The 19,406-nt window shown below is 43.5% G+C and overlaps 1 long non-coding RNA gene across 1 annotated transcript; it reads right to left on the bottom strand.

Moving 5' to 3' along the window:
- Positions 1-257: 257 nt before the first annotated feature.
- LOC109522144 (uncharacterized) lies at positions 258-14,756 on the bottom strand. Its single transcript, XR_002169516.1, has 3 exons — positions 14,650-14,756; positions 13,899-13,972; positions 258-427 (listed from the first exon to the last, which is right to left on the bottom strand). It is a non-coding gene; the product is annotated as an uncharacterized LOC109522144 (long non-coding RNA).
- Between the last annotated feature and the right edge of the window lie 4,650 nt (positions 14,757-19,406).

Below are 19,406 nucleotides of genomic sequence, written 5' to 3'. Positions count from 1 at the left end.
TGATGTTTGAGTGTAGTGTGTGTGTGTGTGTGTGTGTGTGTGTGTGTGTGTGTGTGTGTGTGTGTGAGCGCGGGCGGTCGCATGACATCGGCAAGACCTGTGCATGCACACTACTACGTACGTGAAGCAATTTGTGCTGTTCAGCAGGATGGTAAAGCTGTTCCACAAAGCACACGCTAAACACATGGACCCAACTATGCGGACCACGTGCTTCCATTGACATCAACTCATCGGCATGTTTGCGACGTCACCGGCGGTTGGCGGCACGCGTTTGTGTACCTGAAAAATCCTTTGCAGCCCTCGCAGGTCATGGCGTTGAAGTGAAAGCCGGTGGCTTTGTCGCCACACACGCCGCAGATTCGAGGCACGTTCCTGTCAAACTCATCGGGGGCCAAGGAGGATGTACTCACAACAGTGGGCTCCATTACTGAACAACAGAGGGAGAGATCAGAAGGGAAATGTGAAAAGTGAAAAAATAAAATTCAAGTTGTAACCAAGTGCTATTTTTTCCACAAATGGGGCAGAGTAAAATTTTGAGAAAATAACATTATGAGAATAAGGGTGCAACTTTGTGAGTGTCATAGCCCTCACAAAATATAAACGTAAGAGTCTAAGACCAGCAGCCAGTAGTACATCTCTATATACCTGCCATGTATTATTTATCAAAGAGCCCCATTAAATATTTGTTTAAAAAAATAAAATAAAAATAAAAAAGAAGTGGTTGATGATCAAATGATTTTTTTCCCCTTCGAAACAAATGTTTGCACAGTGAAAAGAAAACTGTTCATGTTGACATTGGTGTTAATGTGCCAGAATATTCCATTTATTCGATTTCTTATGTTTGGGAAGCTAAGGTGTAACTTCCCAAATATTCTTCTTGAAGAACTTTTGTCTGCACTCTACGGTATCTGTGGTCTTTTTTTATACAATAAATTTGACACAACTTTCCGTCACGTTTCTCCTTTTAAGCCAGATAGTGTCCCTCATAGAAGGAGAGACCCAAGTTTCTAATTTGTCCTCTGTATGGTGAACCGAGTGTGTGCTGTATGTCTACTTGCAATAGGCAACACAAGGAAAAATTCCCGTTCAACTCCCAAAATGTGCGCTCCATTTGTTTGCCCTCAGTGCTTGGGCATCTATTTCAGTAAATAGCCTCGTGAAGGGGACAAAAAGGCATGTCACCACAAGGCCGGCATCCTCATAAACAAATGCGCACTGTCCTTTCCACAAAGCGCCTTTCTTACTGTTTTCTTTGCTTCTACTGCGGAGTGAGAGTGGGCCGGGTGGCGGGAGGAAATGACGGGTCAAAAGAAAGGAGTGTAACCCAACTAGACACAAACCCCAACAAAGTCACAAATCAACCGCAGTGGGGCGAATATTTCAAATGTTTGGACCAATTGCTTGATCCATCCTTCCATTCATTTTCTGAACAGCTTTATCCTCACAAGGGTCACGGGGCGTGCTGGAGCCTAGCCCAGCTGTGTTCAGGGTGTAGGCAAGCTACACCCTGAATCGGTTGCCAGCCAATCGCAGGGCACACAGAGACGAACAACAATCCGCGCTCACACTCACGCCTATGGACAATTTAGTGTTCAATCAGCCTGCCATGCAGGTTTTCGGAATGTGGGAGGAAACCGGTGTACCCGGAGAAAACCCACACAGGCACAGGGAGAACATGCAAACTTCACACAGGAAGGCCGGAGCTGGGATCGAACCCGGTACCTCTGCACTGTGAGGTCGATGCGCTAACCACTCGCCCACCAAATTGCTTCATCATCGACTCAATTTCTTTCAACAGAACATATTGGGAACTTTCTTCTTGTGACATCCCCATGCCAACAATATGTCGATCAAAGCGCAACAAGATCGCTTTGCTCATCCAGGCATCGCGTGGCTCATGGCTGCGTACTAAGTTGCTTGTGTGTGTATCACAGCATCACAAGCTTAAGCATATGATAAACAATGGCACAGTGCGGTGAGTGAGAAAGTCACAGCTTGACACTGCCTCAGTGACAAGCAAATATTTGTCGGTGGGAAGGAGCAAAGGCACCCAACAGAACCACAATGACAATAGACTAGTGACAGACTGTTGATGGAAAAAGCCTGTTTGGTCTGCTGAAAACATGAGCTCAGGCCAGTTAATGGAGAGGAAACACAAATCGGACTTTCTACTTATACAGGGAGGAGGAAAGCAGACGTGGTGGTTTAATGTGGTGAAACAAATTCAGTTTTGTTCGGTTCAAGCTGGCAAGGTGGCGTACTCCTCTTATTTTAACCACTTCACTAAAAGTGTGCGTTTTTCTCCCAGCCGCCCATTCACTCGCCAGTTTTAAGAACAAAGGTCAACAGAGGCGGTAATACAATCGGCCACGTTGCAGAGATTTTTGGTCATCTTTTCACAGAGTGGTGTGTGTCTCTAAGACTTGATCAATAAACCCACAGATAGATGGCAGTGTCAATCACAAGGTTTATTAAAACCCATATAAGGATTGGCAGTCTGGGCATTACTTCAACAAGAACACCGGCAACGGACTATTAGCAAGTTTTGTTTCGTTTATTTTAATACATGACACTATTGTGGCAGTCGTCGTGACGAGAGATGAATATTTCACTTCATTTTCACAATCGGCAGAGCGACAAAAAATATGAATGCTATACGAAAACGTCTTTGACGAATACTTTAAATTTAATGGGGATGTTCTGGACTATTATTTTGAAGCCAATGTAGCTTGGATCTGAATAAAGCTGCCGGGAGACGCTGTGCCATACTTCGTGTCTTCGTAGATGTAGGTCAACTGACTCCCCCAGACCCAACATTGTGTAGATCTTTTTTTTTTCTCACCCCAATCTATTCCCGATTGACCAAACAGCCCCCTCCTGTTTGCAGCCAAGTTGCGCTCTCCATGCCGATTGATGCAAAATGAGGTGTTTTAAAAACACCACGGGGATGCACTGCTTCAAACAATACATGGATCTTATTCACTCTCACGCTAAACGGAAATAGTTCATCTCTCGACATAATGAATAAAATCACGTGCAAGTCGGCTACTCCCAGCAGGCGCACTCATTCACTTTCCAATATCACTGACCAATGAGTGAAATCCGCCCTGTGTGGTTCCATTGAGCCTTGACGGGTCATTACGCTCAATGCACGGTTGTATTGAGAGGGGCTCTAAATAATTCATCAGGTTATTAGACCAGATCCGTACTCATTCCAGTTTCATGCACGCAATGCAACAAACGGCTCGGAGCGATGGCTTTCCGCTGACTTTACCACTCTTGAATAATATGCATTGTGTTCCTGACTATCGGCAGCATCAATCACATTTGCGTTAAGAATAAGCAGGATAGTCACAGAGCGATTTGTTTGTGTGCTGCCAGGTATGTTTTTTTTTTTTCCCCCTACCGGCTGCTTGGCTTATACAAGCATGCCACTTACTGAATGATTTATTTGTATGGACTGTACTGTCTGTGTGTGTATTTGTTTGTCACTTGGACACGGGTGATTTTACACACACACACACGCACGCACGCACGCACGCGCGTGCGCGCACAAAAAAAAAAAAAATCAATAAACTGGCAAGTCGTTTTACTGGTGCATTGCAGCAAAACAACAACTTGATAAGTACAAATTGTTTTAGTCTACGGTGTTACGAGAAAGAAGCCATTCTATTGACACAAAATAAATCCAGGAGATTACATGAACACAAAAAGGTATTATTATCTTAATAACCAATTAACCGTGACAGTTCCCAACGTGAAAAAAAGAATGTACTACTGGTAAAAAGGACCTGATGGTTTTGCGATTTCATAACGCTTTGACAGTTTGACAATTTTGAGAACGCTCTCGCAGTTTAACGGCACCGATCCAACCTGCATTCCCCCCTACCGCCAGCAGGTAAATTCCAACCGCTCTTCCCTCTTCCATTTCTTTACCGTCACAACAACAAATGAAGACGACTATGGTGAAGAATACCAAAGAGGGAACAGGCAGCAAAGCTCCCTAAACCGCACGACGGAGTCAAGGAGCCAACACGCAGTCCCGTAATAAAATGGACAGAATTATACATCACATGAAGTGGGAGAGCCACATGACAAGTATGAGCGGGTGTTATCTTACACCAGCTGAACATTTACGGCTGCTGTACAGTGCGGAGAGTATGTCAAATACTCTTCACTCTTCAAAGTTGCGGTGAACTTAATCCGCTCGCTTACCCAAAACACTGGTCAGAGTACAAGATTGATTTCATAGCTCTATCCCCTCAAGTGACCCATTCGATACCAAGCGAGCACAAACATATCCAGCGCTGATGTGTGCCGAAGGTAGAAATGACAAATATTTATGGTCATGTTTAAAGCCGAGGTTCGCCTGAGCCCACTTGCTTTTTGCCTTGTGCAAATCCTCACAAGGGGTTGCCACGGACAACCGCACATATACCGTAGTTTCAACACCCGCCACAATTGGGCCTGGCCACGCAGATTTTTCTCATCTCCTTCCCTGTGAATGGCCGCTTGCTGCAGTCAGGAAGGCACGGCATCAACCCACAGCAAAGCGGTTCGGAAGGAGAGAGGGATTTATGCGAGAAGCGGGCCAGAGAAGAGAGACGTGGAAACAGCTAGAAAGAGAGGACTAGTTTTAAGCGCTGGCACACAGACCTGGAGCACACAAGAAGACATCAACACAAAAATGTCTGCTTTAGAAATCTAAAAAGCAGGCTAAATATACACGTTCATGGGACACTTGAATTACAGGCTAAATATAAAAGTGTCTCATCCCTGTTGGCTCCTCATCTTGGGAAGCATCAAGGGGAAAAAGTGATTTATTTTGCTTGGTGGAGTCCCATTTTAGTACATATAGTTCCATTTCCAAAACCTGACTTTAAAAAAAAAATGCACAGCTGTAAATTGATGTGTTTTTATTTTTGTAATCTGTCCTAAACCTACAGACGAGGGACACTCGTCAACTGTGGGAAAAAAAAAGGAAACCTATCAGGGCAAAACAAAAGCCGTTTCTCAATTTACATTCTTGTCCGTGCATACGTTCCGTTCTTAAGTGACAACATGCCCTAATTACTCACTGGGTGTGTCCATTTTATTTCATAAATGCTGCATCTCAAATATGTAGATGCCTCCTCAAGTGCTGAGGCTAATATGCCACAAACTGGTGGGTGGTGCGGGTGCGAACACTGGAAAATAAGGCTGTGCCTTCTTTGTTTTCTTTTTGGGTCGAATCAGAATTTCCTCTGCCTCCAAACCGGCAAATTAGCCGAACCGGTTAGAAGTGCTATTTTTGGATGTCATGTCTCAAATTTAAATAATTTCTCTCGTGACACTAACCATTCATTTTCACAAAAAGAGGCGATTGATCGACCACGGTTTGTCTCCGTTTCATTGTGTCTGCCTTTTTACTGTTCCCAAAGGCCATTTGGTGAATTTGTTGCAGGCTGATGTGAGGATTTCAGGCTGTTTCATCGCAAGCGTTTGCGGATGCATTTCCAGATGAGCATGCTCAGCACTTGTGCTATCATGATATAAATGAGGAGAGACTTGAATGTTTTGCAAGACTACCTTTACATGTAGTTAATATTCGGGTTAAGGTCAAAATTCTGATTTCTGAAAATTTTGGAATAGCCAGTTTACATGTGCGTAGGCGGAGAGGTACTCCTGCATTTGAATAACCCGATGTAAGCAGTGACACAAGGACGCGGTGACGCAAATAGACGTCATATCCCGCTTGTTATTTTGGACCATTAATAAAACACATTATATTCATGTCACTCACCATCGGAATAAAGCAGTCGGTTTCCTCCACACTCCAAAATTGTGCTTTTGATCTGGGTCTCTGCGCTCCACCATGATTATTTAACTCTGCTTGTGTATTTCCGGCAAGTTGAGCGCCAGACATACGGACTTATACGTATGCATGTGTGTGAATAATCATGCTGCATCAGTTTCGCCACAGATACAGAAAATAACGTGAAAAAAAACCAATGTACTCAAGTTAAGCTCGCTACGCCAAGGATGGCGAGCACAAAAGTACTTCCTGTACTTCAAAGACCAAGATTCCTTGCGGAGAGAGCAACAGCATGCGCGGAGAACAAACCCGTCCCTCGCTCCGAGGATGTCACACGATATCGCTTACATAACACAATATGCGGGTTAGAAAAGAGGTAACCCAGGGGCCTTTTCCCGGGTTTTGAAAAATCCGAATAAGCGCACATTCGAGTTTTTGTGCCTTTACAAACCCCAAATACTGTCAATCCTCGAGTTTTATAAAGGTTTTTATTGACTGCACGTAAACGTAGTCAATTTGGAAGTGACCATGCTACCATTCTCCGTTTAATAGTATATTTGCACACTCTTGAGGCCTTGCCGCGAGTTTCTGGCATGAACCGACCACCTGCTGATTTCAGCGAGGCGTTTGTGTCCAAAATACGTGAGTAGCGATGAGTCAAGCCAAAGCTATAACCGTCATTGCGGAGTAGCATATCTGACTGTCAGTTCAACCCCTAGTAGGCACATTACTTAATGCAAAAAGAAAATAACTGAGTTTTTCTATTTAAATCAAATTGTAGTCTTTGCATTACTTAATGCAAAAAGAAAATAACTGAGTTTTTTTTCTATTTAAATCAAATTGTAGTCTTTATTTCCCATAGAAAGATTCGCTACTTCTCTGCTTTGTGAAGTAATGTCAGAGCAGAAACGAGATGTTGGCCATGCTAGTTGGCTCGGTAGGAAGTCTACGGTATTTCATCTGATGAAAATAAAACACAATTTCATCAAAAGTGCAATGAGTAAGGGCATTATCAAGTATCGGGACTCAAATGTACATAATTAGGACTGGACAGGAAAGTGGGATCGTATATCCCATTGATGAGTGGTGCAAAACCACCGATGTCATTTGTAATAGTCTTGCATTTTCAGTCGCATATCCGATACATGTACCTTTTTCTCATGAGTTTCAAATACTGGTGTATTTGCGTGATTTAGCCGTGTGTCCAAGAAGCAGTAGAGGTTACGACCGTTGCGTTCACTGCGGTAAGCTTTCAAAGGGTAGTCACCGATCTGGCTTTGTCTTCCCAGTGTTTGACAATATGGTGATTGCTGTGTCAACTACATGAATTGCGTGACAAGAGCGGAAATATTCAAAAAAAAAAAAAAACATGGTAAATAAAAGAACCAAGACTAAGTCTACAGGTATGCTGTACATACTGTATGTCTTTTAAATCTTGAGTACACAACCTTCAAAGGGCCATTTGACTCTGTCCACATGGGGCCAGACGATATGTATGAGGAAAAATTGGATTCGACATTTCTTGAATTCTACAAGACCGCAACCGCTTGGGTGCTTATTTGTTTTTTAGGAACTGCATGGCAATGCATATTAAATGGTCTAAGTGACCATACCTGTATCGTGTATATCCCGCAGGCTGTGTTCCCAAGCCCTGATGCAAGTAACACCCCACTGCAATTCGTCCCCCATTATGAGGATGCCAGCGGTACAGGATGGGTCTTCCGGAATCTGAATAGATTCAGTCCACGCGCAGCGCATTCACCTTGAGCTGAGCACGCGCACGGCCACCACGTAAAGACGCCAGTAATTGAGGCCTCAATGCCGATTCACCATGGCAACAGAGAGAAACACGTCAAGGTATGATTCCCACTACAAAACGGAGACGCTTAACGCGGGCGTGGCGATGAAAATCTATTCAAAAAAAATAAAGCGACAAAGTGAAGCAGCGTAAGGAGGCAGCTGGTGTGAGTGTGAAATTTCACGAAGCGACGAAAACATTTAACCATACCTCAAATCATAGCTCTTTAGGTGAAAAGGGGCCGTTGTGAATAACATCCGATTTTCGTTGAGGTGTGATCCAGTGTTGCGAAAGAGTATTTGAAAGCAGTTTAAAATGAAATCGGGAGACGCGAGGTATATTTTGCTCGGCCGAAATTGGACCTCAGCCAGACTTTCTTGCTAAGTGACTTTCAGCAATTGATTAACAACCTCCAAAGTTCCGAGAGTTGTTTCGACATGAATGCAACGTATAATCACAGGACTTTTGATTAAGTAGCTCAGCAAGCCGGGCGAAAGAATTGAGCGAGCTCTTAGTGGCTTTGCCCGCCGCCAAATTAGATTCATCTCAGTCTGAGTGGCAACGTGTCCATTATAATTTCATAAAACATAAAATATGAGCACAGACGAACGCTTTGCACATCCGCCACTTGCACTCCTGACTGAGGAATTCCACTTTGATTTTTCTTACAGGTGTGCGTGTGCTCAGCAACGATCACCATTCCGGTTAACAGCCGTCGAACGGCGACGTCCCACTGGCAGACAAACTGCTGCTTTTATGCAATATGCGCTCCACCACCACATCAAACTCCAAAAAACAAAATGGATGCCCGATGCAAAGTTTGCACCGACGTCAGCGCAAATTCGCAGCGTGAGAGATTAAGATATACGGCCGGAAAATCAATTCAATCAAAGTAACTCGTCTGGGAAAGCCATCACATCATTTTACATTTGATTGGGCCTCAATATCAAAGGGAATTGTAAGAAACAGACAATTCACAATTTGTTTCAGGTGGGAGGAGACCAGTATCAAATCACGGTTTGGCCTAAAATACCTGCCAGTTGGCATGCTTTCTGGAGCACCCCTTCGATCACTTATCGTGACACGAGCGTAAACAATAATGGCGTCTAAAGTGTACCGTGATGCTTTGTCGTCATGGGGCAAATGTGTGCACAATTCAGATGGTGCAAAGCTTTTAAGATACATCATGGGTGTGTTTACAAGTGCTAATATGAAGAAACATTTCAACAGCCCCGCGTCCCAGTACAGGAGAAGTGCTTTAATTGGATTATTTCTGCTCGGCGTGCGCGCATGCTTGCATGTCGCGGTGAGATACTCCAAAACGGCAAAGAGCCAAGATGCACAACGGCAGGACTCCAGTGCAACTTTGGAACGCCGTAAGACTGTCCTCTCCTCGCCATTTAATTTCCACAACCACCGATGTATTAGTGTGTGAGCACCAAACAGGGAGGTGCCCGATGATTTCTGAGTTGCTTTGTGGCAAGTGCCCACAAACAAGGAGACCACAGCCGGAGAAACCGCCCAAATGTTAAGATTAACTTCCATTAAAGTTAACAAATTGGACTAGCATCCAGTAGATCTAATAAGGAAGCGCAGCATGACAGAGTTGCGGCACTGGGGATAAAGTGGAGGAGCCAGGCAACACCTCTGAGCAGGAATTGGTTTAAAGACATTGTGGAAGATGGACGGTAAGGTGGTAAATTCAAAAGTGAAAACTAAAGAATTCCGGCATCACAGCCCAAGAATGTCAGCAATGAACTTTGAGACCACATCCCAACACATGAGTCAAAGCCAGAATCTCATCCGGACCTAAAACAGGAGTGAAAGTGGGAAATAAAGCTGTGGAAAGAGGCCCTCTCTGACAGCCTAATGAGCATTCTACGCGTCTACGTCACGTGAAACATCCCGCAAATGGTCCTAAAAGTGTTACACGCAGGCCAAAAAAAGTCCTCAACACGGGGGTGAATTGGAGGAAAAAAAAACATCAAGGAAAAAAGAAGGGAGGAAGTTGCGGAGAGAGAGAAAGAGAGAGAAGGGAGGAAAACGTAGGTTGAAATGTGTTAGCGCATACCTCGGGCGGGTCACTGCGAGTACAGAAGATACATAAAACAAATCAGATCTGGAACGACCCGGGTTACTCAGAAGGGGGCCACAATGGAAACATATGGGCTTTTAGTCACATGTTACAGCACAGCCGCTGCTGTGAGAAAAGAAAAAACAAAAACAAAACAAGGAGCGGGCAGGATGACGTGGGCAACAAAAGCCAATAGTTAGAATGATCAAAGTTAATGCTTAGAATGTCCCCGGAGAGCACACGAATGAAGCAGAACAATTGGGAGCAAACAACAACGTCGATAAAGAGGTTTGCAATGCGGCAAAACAACTGGTGGAGCCGACTAGTCCAGTCCTGTCCCTTCTCTTCCTTCTTTCAAGCGCCCTCCCCTCTATCTCGTGCTTTTTTTTTTTTTTTTCCTGCGATCACAGGGAGTATGTTACAACAGCAGTAACAGCACATGACAAGGTGACCTGTGCCCCACACAGGATGGGCTAAACTGGGGTGGAAGCGGGTGGGTGGGGAAGTGGGGGGCTCAGCGTCCAACTCTATGGTCTCTCGCTCCCCTACCCAGGCCCCTGCTGCTGGCCAGCAAAAGGGAGAGAGAGAGGTAGCGACGGCGGGTCTGCCCCTTATGCTGGGCCCCTTGCTGGACTCGAGAGAGGAGGGAAAGGCAGGGAGAAGCCCACTCAAACACTCAAACACACAAACACACACACACACATCGAGAGTCCTGTTTACGTCTGTGCTGAATTTGACAGAAAATGCAGATTCTCAAGCACACGCGGTCATGCAAGGAGAGCTACCTGGACAGAAACTGGACGGGCAACAAACGTCCACTCGAGCGTATGTTATATAACCATTAAAAATGCTCCCTAAAAATTTCAATTATTTGGGAATGCAGTCCAAATGCGGTTGAACAGACATGAAATATTGAGGACAAGGAGGGGAAAAAAATAATTATAAAAGACGATTAGGGTGCTCTTGCCCATAGGGTTGCTCGATTCTGAAAAAAAACAACATGACTCTCAATTATTTTGGTAATAACGATAATCGTGATTATTGAATCAATTGTGTATTTTTGGGTACAAAACAAGAAAATGGTTCACCGTAAAAAAAAAAAAATTAAGACAAATCAAATTATATGAAACACTGATTATTTAAGTTCCCTTTGGACCATCCAACATTTATGAAATAAATTTCTTTTTTTTTTTTAAGGTACAAATGTATGAATTCAAGTATGGTTTCCTTGTATAAACCGACATTTGCATTGGAATTTACTTTCTATCCACTGAGAAATTGCCATCGACCCCCTGCAACCTTTGAATAAACAATTTCAATGGCTCTCTCAAGTGCAAAATGTGAACTCAAGTATGGTCGGTATAGTATTAGACGTGGTAAAATGAAAAATATTTTAACGTTATATATACAATTATGCCAACTTTGTAACTGTTGAGTATAATAATCGAAACCGGATTTCGATTAATCGCCCAGCTCTACTTCACCCATGTGACATTTTAATGTTTTGGGAGAAAAACAAAACAAAAAACTATTAGATTTTTGGAACATGAATGAATCAGCAAAATCCTTCCGTTTATTTGCATCTCAGTGGGTGGCCATTTTGCCACCTGCTGTCCACTGAGAATGACATCAAAGTAACTATAAGAGCCAGGTAACGCCCAACCACAGCTCACCTGTTTCTGGGTTTGGTCATGTGACGTTCGCAAGGAGCAAGCAGCAAAAAGGCCACCCTTGAGATGATAAAAACGGGTGAATTTTGCTACTTAACACGAGAACACCAGAGATGCTATTTTGAAGTTTTTGATGTGATATTACACCACGTTTATAAGTTCACAATGCTCCAGGCCTTTTGACTTTTCCTAATTCCGCTTACATTTCATTCCCATGGTGCAATTTGACAGTATTCAACAATGTAAAAATAGTCACGAGTCATTACTCCTTTCACTGCTGCACGTCCGTCAATTTGACGACTCTACTTATCTTTTTTTTTTTTGCGCTGGGACGGCGGCGCCGCCGCCGGGTTTCCATAGGACCCAGCGGCTGCATTGAAAAACACTGCTGGTCGCCATGATCTACAGGAAAAAAAAATCTTACGTAGAGGGAGCATTCCATCAGCTTCAAAATATTGACTAATCTGAGGATGAACTGCTCAGCTGACACACAACGTGTCCGCGTAAATAAAGTCCCCCCGCGCTGCCCAGATGAAAAGTTGCGTGCAGGAAAATAGTCATGGCATTGCGGGCAGTACACAGCAGGCAGTCGAAATCAATATGTGGTGTTTGGTCACATAATTTCCCCCACTGAAGAAAGAAAAAAAAAAGTTGCGGCGTGCGCTCTAGACAAGAGTAGTTTTAGGTGCCAATCTTTTGATTCTCTTCCTCTTTTTTGAAGTGAAGTGCATAAAATAATGTCTTTTGCGACACGCATCTCCTTTCCTTGGCCACCAAATTAACATATTTTATAAGAGCTGAACCGCTTGCAGCGTGAGAGCTGCACGGGACAATACGTGGCCCGCCAACTGTTTCTAGTTCATTTATATGACGTCATTTGCATTAAAAGATACGCAACAGAATTTTAATGCACAGAATACCGTTATTAGACTCTCGAGCAACGGGAAATAATCATTTTCACGGGATAAATTGAATAACAGAAATCTTATCATGGAAATATCAACCTGCATGACACTGTCCCAGCGGTCAACGTTTATCGAATTTGAAGATGTGCCGAACGCGCTCCCTTCCAAGAAGTACTCCTTTCTGCTTGAGTTGCTCTCCATCTCCAACAAACATAACCCGCGCGACGCGTTTGACCTAGAAACGCTCAGCCACAGGAGTTAACCGAGGACCTGCGCAGACATCCGAGAGAACTTCCCACTTCATTAGTTACAAAGGCATATGTGGCATGTACATACAAGTGGCTCTTAACGGCTCGGCACAACGGCGTCTTTCACTCTGTACGTTACACGTGAGGAGGAAGCCAGCAATTAATACGGTCACGAAAGGAGGGAAGGGGAGGGTATCTTCCTGTATGGGTACCTAATGGACTGTACCATCCCCACCACACACACACACACACACACACACACACCCACGCAGACAAATCTCCATAAACAACATGATGCAACTACATTTAATCAAGGAAATCCTTTGTGTAAGATCACATCCAAGGATTGCAAGTGGGTTGCCACTTGTGACAACGATGGAGGAAAAACACAAATGCGGCATCTGTACTTCCTTCCAAAACTAATACAGGTTTGTCATACAAATTCAATGCGGAACGTATGCCCGTGGTGATTGAGACAGCTTTATGGTTGGAAAGGGAGAAGCCGGTCATTAATTTTCCACACTCAGGAAATGGAGCAGCCAATATCAAAATAACATTTGTGCATGGTACAAACAGGTGCAGAATACGAAGAAACGCATGCAAATTGTCAGATATAAAGCATAATCAATGGAAGGGAGTCATAGGGACAATTAGTGCCTGATGTGGGGGAGGGAAAGGGGGGGGTGATAATAAATGTAGATTTTTTTTGTCGTGTCGCCATTTTGACAGGATAATAAAGTGGCTCGGTGCTCGGTGACTAAGTAAGCAAGATGCTTGTATGTATAAGCAAATTGAAAATATGAGCATTAAAATCAAAGCATGTGTACTCGTGCAAGGACATAAGGATTATGAATTGCTTTGAAAATTTACAAGGTCTCAAAGCAACTGAAGTAAAAGTGAGTGCAATATTCTCTTTTGTTAGGGCATGAAAACTGGTGTTCAGAACATACAGAAAGAGAAACTATTACAATAAACTATCAATCAGGTAATTGATGGCTTATCACCCCCCCCCCAACTGTCCATCGATGAAATGCAGTCAAACACCCATGCCTACTTGTGACGATTATGTATTAGTATATGAACACGGTATAGTACATCCATCAGCCACAACAGACAGCGTAATGATTGACCGTGGAGGGAATTGTTTAAAGAATTTAACAGCTATTTGCAAAACATACTTCAATATTTCTGCCCTTATAGTCAATTGCAAACACACTATTTATTCCAAATGTCCATTTTACTTGAAGGCTTATTCCCTATTAATATAAGAATGTAAATGTGACATTACATGACAGAAGTAATTTTACCTTCTGTTTTTTTTTTTTTTTTAACCAGAAGTGGGCATTTTCACAGCAGGGAAAACAAAATCAGTGAGCAGCTTTTGCTTATGTGTGATAGAAATGGCTCACCTGAGGATTTGGCATGCCCTTGAACACTGGCTGAGACTTGAAAGCTTTCCTCCGTTTATCCCAAGATGTTAATCCTGTCCAGTGGAAAAGCAAAAAGGCATGTGGCAAGTCAGTGAAGGGGGCCTTAACCCTCGGACCTGACCTACAATTGCAGTTTTACGTAACGGAGGAATAGTATCAACCCCAAACACAACACGCGCGGTGTTAATCATCACACCACCAACGCTGTCATCTGAAGTTGCGCAACGTTATGGATACATCGACAAGTTTATGAGACCCGACTGGCGTTGGAAATTAAGATTTCGTAAGGAAGAGTCATTTCAAAAAGTCACCATCTGGACTTTTGCACGTTCGCTCTTGTGCAATGCGAGTTTTCACACCTAAACAGCTGAACTCAACTTTTCCACTAATAAAGACCCGAGTTGCTTTTGGTCTTCACACGCCGTCTTCGTGCGCGTCCACTCCCACGCTGAGCTGGATCGTTTCTAAAAGTGGCGAGACGGTGGTGTTTCGCGAATCTCATGAATGTGGAAAGAAGTCGTCCGCCCTTCCAGACGTCGGGCTCGCACACACGCGGCGACACTGGTAGTGGCTAACGCTTTAGCGTGGTTAGCAGGCTAGCTTTAACCCTCAAGCGCGAAACAACTTCGGGCAGGTTGTTAAGGCGAGCAACGGCCGAGCGTGTCAAACACTCAACGGGGAAGAACAAAACACAGACGCTCTAACTGTCGTAGAAGAAATTCACACCTACTGTAGTACGACGACATATATCCTTGAGTCTTCAGTAACCAAATAGATGGCCATTACTTTTTGTTATGCATCGCCTCCTCCTCGGAGCCTCTACTGGGAAGAGGGATTTCCTCCCCGCCCACATACTCCCACGTAGCCAATCGCGCGTGAGCTCCGCGGATCGGCCCTGATCTCGTTGGCGACACTTCTGCATAGCTGTGCGCCGATTGGTCGGCTTTGATGTCCGTCGCGCAACAATCCAGCCCTTGAAACAGGGGTGTGTCGTGACGTCAGAGGTAACGAAGAGGTAAACAAATTTGACCGCGTGAGCTTAAAGCACCACTGTTTTGCCTCCAATGTGTGTGTGTGTGTGTGTGTGCGTGTGCGTGAAGCACTGTGCAGACCCCCGGTGCGGGGATTACCGCGACACCATTATCAACGATGTTCCGTCTCGACTGGCGGAGATTGTTCAATTTAGGCCATTTCTTTCTCTGCACACATGGAGTCTTTGTTTATGAAACGACGGGTGTTCAGTCTGTGAACTGAACATGGAAACATATTTGTACACTTTGTCCCCGGTCGAATGTTGAAATCGCGCCATCAGAAGATGCACATGCTCACCCTGTTTTGTTTTCATGCGTCTCGCCTTATTGTTTGACATCCTCAGAATGTGTGCGGTCAGGCGTGTGGAGACGAGGGGTGTGTCTACGCTGCAGTGCACTGGTAGGCTGCGAGGCGATGCCGCCGTGGCGAGCAGTGTGTTGCCTTACACTTGCAATGCAAAGCACACCGTGTGCACTGAAAATAGATGACTAAAAAACGCCGATGAATACTATTGATGTTTTGTCGCGCTTTCCTTGAGTAAATATCGAATCCGCTGCGCCTTCGCGCTTCACTTGTTCACATGGCATTTTTACGTCCACCGTCGTATTGCACATTGAAGCATGGTGCACGGTGGTACAAAGCGCGTGTTTGTGTGCGCGTGCGTGTGTGGCGTTTAGTCCAGTGGAGGAGGCCAATGTGAAGGTCAGGGGTGTGTCTGTAATAAAAACACGGTAAAGGGGGACAGATAGGAAGGAGAGAGGGAAAGAGGGAGAAGGGCCCCATCCGGCTTCTTATATCCTCTTCCAACCAAAAATTGTTTTTGGACTCCTGCTGTAGGCCTAGTCAAAACTGCATCTGCAAATTCCATGAGTTTAAAAGCTTCATCCACACATTTCCCTGTTCCACATACATTTGTCCAATTACAAATAGCTTACTGAAAAGTCGTTTGTAAATGTTGTAACACAGTGGTGTGCAACTGGTGGCCCGCGACCACACCCTGAGCGGTCTTTTGATTAAAAAAATTAAAACATAAAAAAAAGACTCTCTCTCTCTCTCTCTCTCTCTCTCTCTCTCTCTCTCTATAATAATATTGTGCAGATTTGGAATGATGTGCAGGACAAAAACATAGTGCACCTCAATATTATTAACATTTTGAATTGGTTTATTTTTGTGAAAAAATTCTTGCACTTATTGTTGTTTTCTTGTTCAGCTGTTTTGTGCTGTCTTTGAATAGTAATTTTTATGAGAGAGAGCCTTTTGCACTGGGAAAAAATTACAGTCTGTGATCATTTTGTTGTTCGCTTCAAAGCCTTTGTTGTTGGGTTAGGATAATGGATCATTTGTACATGCATTGAAAATGTATTAGCAAAACTGACATATATAATGAGCAGGTATTTTGCACATATGTATGTATTTTACCCATATTTAAGATAGCATTTTTGTCACACATTTGGTGAGGAAATGTGTAGTAGCACTGAAAAAAAATTGGGCCCACTTCCAGAATTTAAATTGCCCTTCCCTGTTGTGTCATTACTGCATAAAATCAAGTGGGGAATTCTCCCTGGAAACAATAATTCATTTGTTCCAGGTCCGAACAGTCTCCATCAGAAGACTGTCATGGAATTTACAGTGAGAAAAAAAATCTCATTTTAACATCTGTAAATGTTCTAAATAAATTAAACTAAGAATAAAGTTACAAAACATGTATTTTTAGAGAGCAGTTTAAAAATAGCCTACTGGCTTAGACGCCCGAGGGAAACGTGCTGCGGAGAGAACAGTCTAGCTCTTTTACAGCATTTCATAAGTATTGTCTGGATAAATAAAACAACTCAATCAGTTGTATCACACACATTTGGTGCTGAACAGTAAGGAGTCACATGCTTCTCTCAAATCTGTTTCATTTTAGAGAAAAAAAAATGCAACAAATTATCTTATCTGTGATGGGATCATTAAAAAAAAAGGAAAAAGCTAAAGAGGCTTCTCTCAAATCTGTTTCATTTTAGAGAAAAAAATTGCAACAAATTATCTTATCTGTGATGGGATCATAAAGAAAGAAAAAAGCTAAAGAAAAAGTAAAACACTTATGGACTTATTAAAACAAATGCTGATGGTTTGAAGTCTGAATTTTGATCCATTTGAACTCCAAATCGAACGGCTTTTGGGGCACTCGGTTCGACATGCGTATCGATATCCACATTTATGCTCTGTCTCAAGCGCATAATGATATTGTGGAGGCGCTGTGGCAGGCTGCCGATTCACACAGTGGCTGGTAGTAAAGTGTGTGGGTGTTAGGTTTATGCTCATCATTTGTCCTGTGGCTTGGGTCTCGTCCAAGTCTGGCACCGGGTCCAGATTCAAGCGTCTCCGCTTACAGGGATTTATTCAGCTGTGTTGCATCCATGTCCGACTTGGATTTTGCCTGGGCCAAGTTGTGTCCTCAGATGCTCCGACTCTCACATCGAGCTGGGCCGGGTAGCTGTCTGGAAAGCATGAGGGTGGAAATCATAAATCAGAAACACTTGACCCACTTAAACTGAGAGAATTTGTATTCGTGGCATTTGCGCAGTGACATGAATAGCTTGCACAGTCGAGCTCATATAGAGACACATGCTTTTGGTCAGCCAGCGTTAAGCCAGCCAGAGTTGACTGTGTGCTCGTCAACGGCGCAGGCGGACTACTACAAAGAACACCAACAGTAAACTCTGTAGTTTACGTGCTTTATTTGTATGCGTATGAATATGAACACCGTATTATTGTTTCAGACAGATTGATGGTCTTGTGAATTGCAAGTCTCAATGTGTGGCATGTGAAATGGTACAGAGCTGTAGGTGTGAGAGTGAAGAGGGATACGTTAACACACAACACACAGATGCTCCACCCGCACTCAAAATATACACGATAATCTATCTTTGTACACAAAAACATTGCAATGGAAATTCACTGCAATGAGAATCGACTGACCCTGAATGAGGGCAACGCCAACTGCAAAGAAGTGAGAGGATCACGACACTTACACATGGTCAGGTTGACTTCATTATTTTAAGTAAAATATGCCGTGGATTTGTAAGTCTAGAACCAACGGAGCCCGCATCAAAGTTTTATTGTACAGTATTTATCAGCGTAGGAATTTAGTTTCTGCATTGTCTTAAACAATTTGTAAACTTGTCTAACTAGGAAAAGTTTTCGGTTCTGGCTTCGACCATCACATATCCGCCGTGGTGTTATGTGACATTATGCAACTGAATGTATTTATGTAGAACTATCGTGCTGCTCAAAAATATAAAAAATAGTATGAGAACCTCTTCAATGAATCATTCATTTTCCCTAAATTTTAAAATAAATCTACAAAAATAATATACATGCAAACATTTTGAATTGAATATGCTATATGCAAAAATAATTCCAATAAAGAGTATGTTTAGGCTAAACTGCATCTTTATATTTTGCCACTGTCGCAGTTACACTTGGATGTTTTAATTAAGAAGACTGTTTCAACTTTTGTGTTCTAAAGATATTGTTTAAGGCTGTTCCTGGAGTTGGAAACTTAAATCTACATGTACACAACAGGACTTGCTAAATTAGTTGTTACACAATCGTGGTGTAATGCAAAGAGAGATGCTGACTGGAATTTATTCAAACACAGGCCAAGAAACTCTATACTTCACACTGGAGTTCAAATGTTTACCCCCAGAGGCCGGAGCACAGCTGCAAGTGGGCTGAGCAGCCCCTTATGGAAGCCCCTCTGGTTCCCTCCTGTGGGAGAAACAAGGAGACCGTTAATTACCTCTTTGGCTGGACGAGATGATCAATTTTGGATGACAGTGCAATTTAGTTTTAAAACCTAATTTGAAACCCTAACCCTAATTTAAAATCCAACTTTGAAGCTCTAACCCAAGTTTGAAACCCCAACCTGGGCAGAACCTTTCCTCTGTAAATGCCCATTGATTACAGTCGGATGCCTCTTCCACATGCCAATTCATCTACCATCGCAGACGGACATGCAGTCTGTGGGGTGGGTGCTATGGACCCCCCCCCCTCCCTTAAAGGGTGGGTGCCTGGGGCTCCACCCTCTGTACGCCCCTGCTGTATGTACAACAGTGTGTCATGACTTAAGTACCTGTATTTGCACAAAACATCCTCTTTGCAGCAATGGAAGGTAGAAATCAGATAATAAGTGCATTGCATGACGACTCGCATACTTTATATTCACCTTGTCATCGGATCACATACGGGGTACTTGACAGGAGTAAGGACCATTATGCCCTTTCTCTATTGAGGGAAATTGTTTTTGAACATGTTGTAACAAGCCGAGATGCTGTTTGAACGCAGCATGATCCTTCTTGCGCAGATCCATCACACAGACGAAATGAGACGCATGGTACTAGTAACCAGACGTGTGGTTGTGTGAATAGCACGTTGATCAAGCCAAGCATGGATTAACTACCTGGCTGCTGT

The sequence above is a fragment of the Hippocampus comes genome, unplaced genomic scaffold (genome assembly GCF_001891065.2).
Source record: "Hippocampus comes isolate QL1 unplaced genomic scaffold, H_comes_QL1_v1.1 scaffold68, whole genome shotgun sequence".
Classification (NCBI taxonomy): Eukaryota; Metazoa; Chordata; class Actinopteri; order Syngnathiformes; family Syngnathidae; genus Hippocampus; species Hippocampus comes.
Note: the sequence above shows the minus strand (reverse complement) of the source record. Positions and strands in the feature narration are given on the sequence as shown.